Here is a 12996-nt window from a genome sequence, read left to right as displayed (position 1 = left end):
TGAAATAAACAAGCCCCCACCTTGCGGAGGGAGAGGTCTGACGGGGCAGGCATCATCTCAGGGGAGCCTCCAGGTGAGGTGGGGTGGGAGGCCTAACCCCCATCCCTCAGGTGGGGGGACTGTGGCTGGAGGGGCCCCAGCCTCGCCCGAAGTTCCGGAGCCAGCTCGGGATGAGGCCGAGACCCCAACCTAGAAGGAAGGTGCTTTTCTGGTCTCCAGTGGCTTCTCTGAGTAGTCAAGTCAGCTTGGCAGTGGATGGAAACGCTGGCTTATCCGTCCCGGTTAAAAGCATTGAATAGTTTCCCCTGTGCCCTAAGTATTTTCCCAAGACAGGAGGGGAGTGGAGGGAGGGGTGCACGGTCACCGACTGTGGCATCGCGGGGATTGGGGGATTTGGGAGAGGGTGTCTCCCTGAAGCAGAGGCCTCCCAGAAAACCCACCTTGGGGTCTTATTGAGTGTGGGGAGGGCACGGGGGAAGAGGAGAAGGTGAGGAGGGGACACAGGTCCTGCAGAGCCCTGCACCCACTGGCTCAGACCCTCGTCCTGCGGCATCTCCCGGCCCCGCCTCCGTGTGCTCAACAGGGCGCCTGCCTGCCTTCATTTTCTTTACCAAGGGAGTGCTCCCGCCCAGGGCCCTCTTGGCAGTTTTATTCTTTGCTGCAAACAGCTCAGCTGGCTTTAGGCAGCTTGAGAGTGTGGGTGCATGGCCCAGCCCCCTTCTCCCCCTCCCCCTCCCCCCGGGGCCTGGCTCTGCTCTGGGGGGAAGCCCAAAGCTGCACCACCAAGGGTGCCCCCACTTGGCCGGGGGAGGGGCAGCTGTAGGAATGGGCCCCCACCCACTCCACGCCCACCCCAGCAGCAGGGAGGTCCTCGGGCAGAAAGCTCCCGGACACCCGGACACCCGTGAGAGTCAGTCTGTCCCCCAGAAGCCGCTCCCACCTGGTGTTTGAAAGACGGCTGCTGGGGGCGCCCAGGAGGGCAGCCCGGGTGTCGGGGAGCCCAAGCTGACTGTGAGCCTGAGGGGCAGGGTCGCTCTGCCCCTGCGACCCCGGCCCCCATGCCGGCTGTCAGTCTTTTGACTGCCGTGTTCCTCTATGGTTTTGTCCCACAAAACTGCCCAGGGACAGTATCACCCATGAGCTGGGGAGGGAGGTCCCACACCATCGGGGGCCCTTGAGCTACCCCTTTGAGCCAGCCCCGCCCCCTGCCTACACTAACTACCCAGGAGGAAACGGGCCGCTCCATCCACACGGAGTTCCACCTTTAATTAAACTTTAATTCACTTAGGCCTTGTCCCTGGGGCCACGTGCTGGCTGCTGGGACTTGGCGCCACCGTGACCTGGACTCAGGCCAGAGCCTCGCAGGAGAACAGCCAGGGGCAGCACAGGGTCAGAGCAGATTTTCCAGACTGTTCCAGCCAGGGCTCCGCGGAGGGAGCCAAGGAGAGCACTCCCCCAGGAAGCCCGGGGCCCATCGGGCGCGGGCAGAGAACACGTGCTTCCAGGAAATACCTGCCCCGACACACAGGCACACACACTCACGCAGACTTGAGTAAATTGAGATTGTGCAATGACCCATTTAAATTCATCTCATTTCTGATGGAAGTCATCAAGATGAGAAGGAGAAAAGCAAGGTGTCCGACCCCTGACACGTACAAAGAGCTAACCTGGGGCCGGGCTGTGCAGGAAACCCAGATGAGATCGGCTTTATGCAGCCCCTGACCCACCCCCTTCCGCACCTGGAGGTCACCTGCAGTTCACCAGCCGCCCAGGGCTCCCTACCCCAAACCGACGTCTCTCTGGCTGGGGGGATCTTCTCTGGCTGTGGGCGTATGGGGTATGTGAACGGAATGTCCAAAAATGCTACGGAGTTAACGCCCAGGAGGGGAGGAACCCGGGACCGGAGCTGGTGGGTCATACATGCCCCTGCTCCCTCACCTCTTGCCCACCTCATCTCTCGGAGGGTGCCCCGTGGGAAGCGGCGGCGGCGCTTACCCACCCTGGCCCCTGCTCATTCCTTCTCCCTGTATTGGCATCCCTCCTTTCCTGGCTGCCACCTTCCCTTGCCAGGCCTTTGGAAACCACTCTTCAAATACACTGCTGGTGCCCAGATCCTTGTCCCAGCATCTGCTCTGGGAGGAACTCAGACCAAGACTCTGCTTTGCTCTTGATCTCGGCAGTGATAACATCTCCGGGTTAGCTTCACTGAGAGGGAGCGTCTCACACTCAAACATCTACGGGCCCAAACCAACAGGTGCAGGTGCCAGGTGTGGCCCGGGGTCCCCGGAGAGCTGCGTCCTCGCTCACCGGTAGCTGCTGCTCCACAGGCGACCTTTTCCAGGGCGGTTTTAAGCTGAGTGGTGAGACCAGAGGCAGGTTACGGAGAGCTGAGAAAAGGATTGGAGGTGGGGAAACAGACGCCAGCAGACATGGTTCTTTCCAGACCAGAAAGACAGCATAGTTCTTGAGGTCAGAGACGTGTTTTGGGTTATCAAGTCTGAGAACACTTGTGTGCACAGAGGACAGATCCAGTCGTGAAGCAGAGGTGGAAGACCGAGGAGAAAGGTGGAGTGACTGAGACGAGGGTGAGGAAAGCCCAGCATTCTCTGAAGTGGGGGACTTAGGGGCATGAGGGTGCGTGACACCCCCAAGTAGGCGTCCTGAAGTACCCCGGGGTGGAGAGACTCATTGCTTTGCAAGTAACAGTTATTAGGTATTTTTATTATCTTTATTTTGATTATCTAATAACGAAGTTGATAACATGCTTATTGTAGAGATGCTGGGAAAGCCCAAAGAAGAAAATAAAAATTTCCTGCTACTCACCACCTAGACATAACCATGGTTTACTTCTGCATCTGTACCTTCGGACTGGGGTTACACTGTGCATACCGTTCTGTAGTCTCATGGTTTTCCTTCACGGTGTATCATACACATTCAGATATGATTAGTTACAGGCACATGGCACTTTCCAGAGATATCTGCACCAGCCCACATGCCCTTCCAGCACTGGGTCACTGACACGCCCCCATCGAGAGTTGGGGTCTTCACTTCCCTCTTTGAGCCCAGCCAGGTTTGGTGTAACTGCCAGAATGTGGTGTAGACCATGGTGTGTGACCTCCCAGGCTGGGTCGTCCACGGCTCCTGCCTGGCTCTCTTTCTTTCTTTCTTTTCAACTTTGGAATCAAGCCACCGAATCTGGGGGAAGTTCCGCTGCACGGAAAGGCCGTGCGGGAATGTTGCGGCTGACATACCCAGGTGAATCTCTTAGCCAATCATCTGTATTTGCCAATACGGGAGGAAACAAACCTTCGGATGATTCCAGCCTTTAAATTCTCCAGCTGGGGCCCCAGCTCCTGCGAAGCGGAGATAAGCCGTCCTCACTCTACCCTGTCTGAACCCCTGGCCGCAGACTCCGTGAGAGGCAATGCATGCTGGCTGGCAGGTAGCTCAAGCGGTGTTGCGTTGCATAAACCCATAATAATTCTCCTTCCTTGGATTTTAAGTTGTCTCCAATTTTTTGTTATTAAATGCAACACTGAAATGAGCCTCCCTAGAGCTGATTCTCTGCCTAGTTAACTGTGTGTTTCCTGAGAATAATCTTAGAAAAGTGCCGCAGCGAGGTCAAAGGCTGCGATCACTCAAAGGGCTCTGGAGGCACACGGTCACCTCGCGTCCTGGCACGGCTGAGTCAGTTTGCGTTCCCATCAGTGGTGGGTGGGAGTGTGGGAATGCCCGCACTGAGTTATTCTTAGTCACCGTCCTCTGGCAACTGCCCATTTCTCCTCCTCACACTGCCAGCCCCACCTCTGTCGGCCGCTGGTCGAGGTGCAGGGTTCTGGGGACCGGGGACCTGTTGGTGGATGCCCTGTTGGGAGTTGTTCAGGGCCAGGAGAGGATGAGACCTGCCACTGGGGGCGCTGTGGGGCCTGTGGCTTTGCTCAGGTCAGGGGGTCCTGGGAGGGCCGCCTGGGAGGTTGATGCCACTGCACCCAGAGGTGCTCCCTGCTTTCTGGATGGAGCCTGGGACCCCAGCTCCAGCCGCAGCAGTAAACCCAGGAAATACGCCTGCCCCGGGGGCCTGCTCCTAAACGGGGTTGGTAATAAGGACGGGAGAATCCTTTCCTATTTTTTTGTTGTTGAGATGAAGTTCACATAATATAAAACCAACCATTTTAAAGTGATAAACTCAGTGGCACTTAAGCGAAACTCACAATGTTCTCCAACTCTTTCCTGTAGCTAGTCCCAAAACATTTTTGTTTCCCGGAAAGGAGATCCCAACCCCAAGAAGCAATCCACCCCTCCCCCTACTTTTGCCCCCAGTGCTTGGCAACCGCCAACCCATTTTCTGCCCCTATGGGGGCGTTCGTCCCAGTATTCCACACAAAGGGAGTCCTGCAGTACGTCATGTTTGTGTCGGGCTTTTTCTCACCAGGCGTAGTGTGTTTGAGGCTCGCCCACGCTGCAGCGACACGGCTCAGCGCTTCATCCCTTCGTAGCTGAACGGCATCCATTGCACGGATCCAGCACAGCCTGTTTTTCCGTTCCTGGACGTCTGGGTTGTTTCTCAGTCTCTTCACCAACTATGTGCTTTGGAACTTGTCCCACACATGTTACCATTCCTTGTCACTTCTTTGCCTGAGTTACCACAAGTTTTTGACTCAGTTATAAAGGAACATTCATCACGCTATAATTCACCCTTACAGACCACCTGATTCCCTATTAGCCTGACTTGGAATCAATTTGTCCAGTGTACTTTGTTGTTTTGTTTTGTTTAAAAAAAACCAGAAAAGGCTTTTTTAATAAAGAAGGAATTTAAAAGGAGCCCCATGATGCATTTCTGTTTTGTGCTGATATCTATCCAGGGCCAGGCCCCTCACCGGGCAGAGGAACCCAAGGCGGGGACCCTGTTCCTCCGCACCTCCCCTCGCATGGCCTGGGGCGCAGCGTTGCCGAAACGCAGAACGGGGTGACGTGATCCGGTCCCTGCGTCTCAGTTGTCAGTCTGTCCAATGGACTTTGAAAGAAAAACAAAAACCTCCCCTCAGAGTTTATCAGGCAGCTGGTTTTTGTTTGCGCGTGTGTTGTGTTTTGTTTTGACAGAATCACTTTAAAGAAAATACTCACACGGCGTTGAGGCGAGCGGTCATGTCTGAGCAGGCATTTCTGACTGAGCTGGAGGAATCTGGGCCACATAAACGGGTCCCTTGAGATCCCAGGTTGCCGGATCTCCTTTGTGCTCGCACACGCTTGGGTGGATTAAGCACTTAACTCAAAAGGGGGTGGAGGGGAGCCAGTCATCTGAGTGTTAGAGCAAAGTCACCAAGGAAAGAATCAGCCGCGCTGTCTCTGCCCAGCCTGTCTCCCCCCCGACAGGCCTCTGGTGTCCACGTGGAAACTCGAGGGAGGAGCCGTGGCCGGCGCATCAGAATTAAGGGCTTGTGGCTCACTCACTTCCTTCCCCCAAGGATCTGCTCCCATGGCAGGCGAAATGGACTGTATTCGCTCGTCCATCTTACCTAGAGAGAAAACGTTTATTAACGCTTAAGAATAATAACATTTCTGTGCCCACATCTTACTGACCTTTTCTAGGTGTTGTCATTAATGAGTGAACATCCACCATCAACATCTTGATCTATTGGACAACTGAAAGCAAATTTATCTAAACACTATGACTCCTGTTTCCTGCCTGAAGTAAACACTAGGCAAATTTCTGGAAGATTCTGTGTAGTGTTTTTTGGTCCCGGAGATCAAGGGGAGCATTTTGGTCTGGGGGAGGTTTTCCAGGCGCTGATGAAAGATGCGGAAACCAGCAGATGAGAAGCCTGAGGCCAGAGCCCTCCCCTGGGTGAGCATCTCTCTCAACTGGCCACAGAAACCTGAAGATTTCGGAGGTAAGCTACCTCCTCTCGGCCCCCACTGTTTGGGGTGTATAGGCTATTACAGGGATAGGGGTAGGCTGGAAGGGAATACATTCTGCACCATACATAGAAACATCTATTGTCAGTCTAGAGTGTTTCAGTTATATATGCCAGAAACATAACAAACTAGCTTCAGCCTAAAAAGATGATTTATTGGCTCATCAAACTAGAGCTCCGTGGCTACAGCTGTCTGCTCTCGCAGCTGAACCTGGAGCTCACCCTGCGTCACCCACTCTGCCTTCCTCTGTGCTGTCTTCGCTGGTAGGCAGTGGCCAGGGCAGGGCAGCTCCGCCTGAACCAAAACAAGGAGAGGAGTAGTTCCCCAGAATAAAAGCCAGAATCTCGGGTAGACAAGAACAAGGGATTCTCCCGAGAGAAGTCATCAGAGTGACCTCCATGAATCTCGCCCTGAGGTGCCCCATCGACCAGTCTCGGGGCACCTCCCGAGCATCCGCTCTGCTGAGCGTCGTGCTAAGGGGCAGGGATATGCCCATGAGCACCACCCTCTCCGCGCTCGCAGAGCTTGTGTGTTCAGGTCTATACACTTTTTTATGACGCCAGCCAGACCAGCCTCTGCCATGAATCCACACAACAGCTGGCTGGGGAGGGTCATGGGCCAGAGTGCCTCCAGGCAGAGCCTGAGGCAGGGACTGGGTAAGTATGGTTTTCGGAGGAGCGGTGCCTTTAGGGGAAAAGAGGGAGAGAGAAACAGAGTGGAGCAGGGGGAGGAGCTAAGCAAGAACCGGGTCTCAGCGGGACTCAGCTTCAGTCTGGTCCTGCAGCCCCGGAGCAGGAGTTGTACTGTGGAGTTGGTCCCGGCGCCAGGCAAGAGGGCTGGCCTTAGGTGCCGCTGTGCCGGTCACTGTGTGGCTGTGGGCCTCCCTGGGTGGGCTTCGGGTGTAATATTCCAGGCCAAGTGGCTCCTGTTCTGCCAGGACAGCTCTCTGAAGTGGGCAGCTGCGAGTCATGAATGACCAACACTCCCAGCAGCTGGGGTTGGGTCCGCTGGCCTGGCGAAGGCATCTGGGTGGGGGGTGGGCACCAACAGTGTCCACAACAAAGGGGACGATGTTGGCTGCCTTTTCAATGTAGTGCGTAAGGCCTGTTTACATACTGGATGGCAGCTTTTCTTCAATTCTTCAGTTAGTTAAACGATACGACCAGAGAGCAAACTAATAGAAATAATAATAAGATGAGGAGATGACTCAAAACTCCCTTCAAACCTATCCCAAGGAACTCGGTGCTTCTCTTAGAAAACAACAATCATAAAACGAAGGCCACTTTGTAAGCCGAGTCTTTCTCAACGCGGCCCAGGGCATGGAGGGAAGTTAAGGGAAAGAGGTTGGGTAACGTGAGATGTGTTCGATGGGTGGAGAGGGCCGTGTCTACCAGGAGATCTTTGCTCCCCGAACACAGGAGCCCTGCCCAATGAAGTCGGGACAATTACAGCCATTAATCCTCTTTCACTGAACGCTCGTAATGGAATAAAATGGGAGCTGAAAACTCCAAATCTGATTTGTCGGTAATAGACGGAACGCTCCATCCACAGGGTCATCCGCTGCAGATAAACAACAGCAGCATCTTCTGCTTTCTCCAGTTTCAAATGACTTCACTCACTAGACGCTGCAGCCTCACCGACCGCAAAAACCTTACAGGCACTGAGGGGATGTTGAGCCACCGCCTGCTCGCCTTGAGAGAGAACAGGAAGCCTCGGGAGCCCAGAGTCCCACGGCCAGCCCTGGGGGTGGGGGGGGGGACAGGAGGCTTGCGCCCAAGGACGGGAGAAACAACAGCAGCGCTGGGTGTTGTGTGAGGGGCGGACATGAATGCACACCGCGCTCCCTCCTACACCCGCAGCACTCCCTGCTCCTCCATTGTATTTGTGGGTGTCACTTCGCCATGAGGGAGGCTTCTGCCCAGGAAAGCAGCTTAAACGTTCATTACGTGAACCCCCTTAAAGACATGTCAATGCCGCTCTGGGAAGCATCAGCAGAAAGCTTACTCCCTAAAATGCTGCGAGGCCAAGTCTAAGCCATTGTGTTATGCTCTTGACCCAATTCTACTCAAGCGTCTCCCTAAGACACTTCTGATTCTCCATAACCCCAGCTCTGCCTCTGCCCCTTGTCGGCCCAGCAGAGCTCTCTTGTGCCGGTGTGCTTCCGTGTCTCTCACTGTCAAATCAGAGCTCCGGTCAAGGTCAAGGTGGCCCTCCATGACTCTCCTTTCAGGCATCGGTCACTGCTCCCTCCCTCACCCATTCACCCCTTTATGTCTAGTAGTGAGACCGCCCCTTGCATCTCCCTCTGCCCTGACCACAGCTTTGCACAGAGTGCTGTGTTAAACCATTCTAGAATTACACCATTGCCGTGGGCCAATTGTTTCCTGACTGTAGCAACACCCCCAAATTTTAAAAAAAATTTTCAAGTATTTTGGCAAGCCTCATCAAGAAAAAAAAGAAAATACATGTACATTAATATCAGTGAGGAGAAACGATAGCCAATATGGAAGAGTTTGTAAAGGACAAAGCAATTTCATGAAACTCCATGGGAATAAATTTGGAAAACTGGAAAAAAATGAATAATTCCCTAGGGCTGATGATAAAAATTGGTTTAAGAAAAAGAAAACAGCCAGAAAAGAAAAGGCAGCGAAAGATCTGCCCTAAACAAAATACCAGGGGGCTGAGCGGTTAAACAGGACAGGAGAACTTCCGTGTTACGTAAACTGTTCTACGACTCAGAAGGAGCCGGGCATCTTCCCAGCGCAGCTACGATCCTGGCGTAAATCCAGCACTAAAAGTAGTGAATTAGAAGAAAACGATCCATCGATTCTACGCAGGAATATGGGTGAAAAACTATCCTAATAGAATACTAGCAAATTGAGCCTAGCCGTGGATTCAAAGAATAATATATTATGGGTTCGTTCCAAAAATGGAAAGATGGCTCAACATTATCTATTACTGTGACTCAGTGTAGCAAGAGATGAAAGGGGAGAATTACTGTCTCACTAGATGCTGAAAAGCCATGTGACAAAACTCAACGCCTATTCCTGTATTAGTTTATTTTTTTTTAAAGCATCTCCTAGTAAAACAGAAATGAAAGGAAACTCCCTTGACTTGACGATGTGTAGCTTCTAGAAATTTGCAGCCAGCAAGAAGGGAGGAAGAATTAGCCATATAGCACAGAACTCCAAGAAGCAGGGCCTTTGGATTTTTCCATTGAATTTATTTATAGTAGATAATGTTTCGTGCTTTAAAATTCAAAAGGCATAAAATGGTATAGAGTGAAAACCTCTTCCCCGGGCTGCCTGCCAGCCACCCATCTGCCCTCCCAATAAACAAAGAATATCATGCTCTTCTTGGTTATCCTTCCAAGACTAGTCTGTGCATTTGCTAGCAAATTCTCAAATATTTGTTTTACAATGGTAGTAAACACTAGTTCTTATTTTTTTTTGTAATATATTGCTCCATACTAGTACATGAAAAGCTTCCTTATTTTTTTTTCCTGGCTAGAAAGCATCACATTAGATCAATATTGCATACATGTATCCACCTAGCCCTCCTCCCCTGAGAGATACCTGGGTTGTTCTAAACTTTTGCTGCGACAAACAAGGCCGCTGTTAATAAGCTTTACCCGTGTGTCATTTTGTGTATGTATGTGTGTGTATGTAGGATTGTGTACTAAAGAATTTGGCCTTGCCCAAAGAGATGGTCTGGCTTCTGCTCTCCACTTCTGAAAGGCACTCTGCACTGTACTGGATAGCAGGGTCTTGGTTCGGGGCTTGCACCTGCCAGAAGCATCAACCACGTGACTGAGGATGGGGGCTTCGGGTCACACAGCACTGGTCAACCTGGGCCCTACGTTCATTCAAATGTTAATTGCCTGCTTTTGTGGTTCAGGTTCTTCATTCTTCTGAATACGGTATGAGATGTATTTTATTGCTTTCTCTTTCAAAAAGTGTGATTCGGCTGCCTTTTACTTTGCAAAGCCGCCCGCCTGCTTTATTCCCTGCGGATCAGACGATCAGACGCTCTTGACAGGACAGAAGAGAGAGCTCCCCGTCCTCGTCTGAGTAAGCCACCCTGCACGCTCTTCCCAGAGGGGGAGGCTTCCCACTCTCTCAGAAAACTGTGCTTACTCCCAACCTTGCGGCATGCCCTGTGCCCCCTGTCCCTTCTCTCCATATAATTTCCCTTCTCTTTTTCCCACCGTGGCTGTGGATGTCACCAGAGACTTTTTATCTTACTTCTGGTTACTGCACTTCCTGACTTCGCCCCCACGGTATCTGTCCCTCCCTCATCTCTTGAGGCTCTTACAGCTGTGGCCCACCTGCCCCCAACTGAGTACACCCACTCCTATGGACCGCCTGGTCGACCTGGAGGGTCTAGGAGCCACCTGACCTCTGGGGACAGTTCCTCTCACCTTGTCAGAGCTGCCCAGTGAGTTGTTTCAGTCTGTGACAAGTCAAGGAGCACATTCAGTCACATTTCCAAAAACTTCCTATGAAAAGAGTTGTAGAAGGTCATTGTTGACAGCTCTTGACACCTTTAATAATTCATTGCATGGACCCAATCAGAGCGGAAACTGGATTTTATTTCAGTTCTGTAAATGCCAGTGAGGCCCTAGGCCAGCTGCCCAAGTTCACTAGGCCCCAGCTGGAGAGATAACTTCAAAGGGAGCTTCCGGCTCCAGAATGTATAATCCCAAGTCCTTTGGTGAGTCGGGATCACACAAACTAAAGAGCATCTCACCCTTGAGCCCCTGTCGGCCTCACTCCTCCTGTCTACATTCTCTGAACGTAGCTTGTGCAGACACGTGATAGGCAGTCAAAAAGTTTTGATGTTTGAGTGAGTGAATAAATGAATACGCAGAGGACGTTAACAGACCACCTATGGGGTGGTGGATGTGGCCAGTGACACTGACAGTCAGGGAGCTGCAAGGACTAGTTGATCTCCTCTCCTCTGCAATTAAGCAGGGCAGCCTTTGAGACCTTATTCCTCTTCCCCACCCCTCCCCCACCTCCGGCTCCTCCACCTGCGGAGCCTCATCCTTGGGAATGCACCCTCAGAGCCCCGGGGAAAGTGCGTCACACGCACTGGCTGAAACACGCTGTGCTTAATAACCAGTGCGGCTGCTCCCAAACTGCATCTTGTCTTTGCCAATATCCGTAATTGACTCTTAGGAAAACCAGCCGCCAGACGTACCATCAGCTCTGGGAGACAGTTCCATTGTCAAGTGCAAGGGCAGAACCCTTGGCGTGCAGTCAGCATTCCTCTGATCCACAAAGTGGCAGCGAATATAAGAAAATGAACTCTAAGGCTCATGACCATGACAAGGGAGAAAAAGTGGTAGTTATTGTAAATTTGTTGGGTTTTCATTTAATTACATGCTTAGGTTTTTTTTTAAAAAAATACAGAATGCTTCACGAATTTGCACGTCATCCTTGCACAGGGGCCAGGCGAATCTTCTTTGTAGCGTTCCAATTTTAGTATACATGCTGCCAAAGCGAGTATGGTTTTTTTTTGTTTTTTTGTGTGTTTTTTTTTCCAGAAAAAATTGTCTTCAAAGCAAAGGTGACTATTGATGATCTCAAGAAATTATGACATTGTATTAATTTTCCGCAAAAGTCACTTTATTGCATTGAGTTTAAATGTATTCTATTGAACCGTGAGAGCTACAGACCTCTGCAGATTTTATTTTTGCCTTACTTCCCTTTAAACTAATATTTATTTTAATAAAAACAATACAAGCAAATGATCTTTGGAACAATACACAAGGAAAAAAAAGTGCTGGTTGCCTTGGCGAAGGAGAAGTAGGTGGGAATGTGTGGAAAAGAAAGCAGACTTTTTCCTGTACCGTTTGAATTTTGAAACATGTGAACATACTTTCTATTATAAAAAATTAATAATAAGGTACCACAGGCACATACTTTAAAAATTAATAGTATTAAAAGACAGGTCTCTGCCCTCCCTCTCCCCACCACACCCCCTCCTTCAGAAGCTTCATTGTCAAATCTTTTTTTTAAAGATTTTATTTTATTTATTTTTAGAGAGGGAAGGGAGGGAGAAAGAGAGAGAGAAACATCAATGTGGGGGTTGCTGGGGGTCATGGCCTGCAACCCAGGCATGTGCCCTGACTGGGAATTGAACCTGCGGCACTTTGGTTCGCAGCCCGCGCTCAATCCACTGAGCTACGCCACATTGTCGACTCTTTTGGTGGCTGCTTCTTTTATGCATTCTCACATTTTTAAGTGGGATGTTCTTATCGTTCCTTCTAACCTTATCAGTTTTAGAGGGTGTCTGTTAATTTCTAAACACGGTGTTTGGAAATTTAGTTCTCTTGTACCCCATGACCTTCTGCTTCCCCATCTTCTTCTTTGCAATATGGTTATATAATCGCTTTTTGGTTTAAAAAGTAGCCGACGTACGTTTTGTTCACTGGTGAGCCAACTGGTCCTATGATCTACTTCTTCCTCTCACAGCTTTCCATTTTTTCCCCAGTTTTTATTTGCTTACTTTTCTGGATATTTTTTTTCAAGTAATCCAACAGATCTGATACATGTCTAACAGTAATTTTTTCCAAACACCCAAGCACCTCGAATTTCCCCCAGAATGCTTTTTTCAATTCTGCCCTCCGGAGATTATCAAGGCCGGTCATCAGCGCCAGCCTCCGAGGCGGTTCGCTCCCTCCCTGAGCGCCTTTGTTCGCCCCAGCTCTCCACCGAGACTCTGGTGCCAGCGCAGTCCTACTTGGAAAAAGGTCAACTAAATCCTGTTTCCTCCCGGGCGGGGCCCGCCCCAACACCCTGCGTGCTCTTCCCTTTGCACTTCCTCTCCTGCTTCTCAAGGTAAGTGAAGCTCCAGGTATAAATATGTGTCATCCATACGAGAACACATTTCAGCGTCGGCAGCTGGCTTCAGCAGCAGACACGTGACTGTGTCTGTGCCTAGTGCCGTGGGGGATGCCCAGCATCAGACCCGCTCCCCAAGGTCAAGGACTTTGCAGTCGGGTTTATCTTCCATAGAGGTGAACAGTCACTAAGAGTTACCAAGAGCTACAATACTGTTCCTTCGCTTTCCACC

General features: G+C 51.0%; 1 non-coding gene across 1 annotated transcript; it reads right to left on the bottom strand.

Moving 5' to 3' along the window:
• Window positions 1-11320: 11320 nt before the first annotated feature.
• Window positions 11321-11427, bottom strand: LOC114502160. The gene has a single exon (XR_003685015.1). It is a non-coding gene; the product is annotated as a U6 spliceosomal RNA (small nuclear RNA).
• Between the last annotated feature and the right edge of the window lie 1569 nt (window positions 11428-12996).

Source organism: Phyllostomus discolor, chromosome 7 (genome assembly GCF_004126475.2).
Source record: "Phyllostomus discolor isolate MPI-MPIP mPhyDis1 chromosome 7, mPhyDis1.pri.v3, whole genome shotgun sequence".
NCBI lineage: Eukaryota > Metazoa > Chordata > Mammalia > Chiroptera > Phyllostomidae > Phyllostomus > Phyllostomus discolor.
The sequence above is the reverse complement of the archived record's forward strand: the minus strand, read 5'-3'. Positions and strand labels throughout refer to the sequence as shown.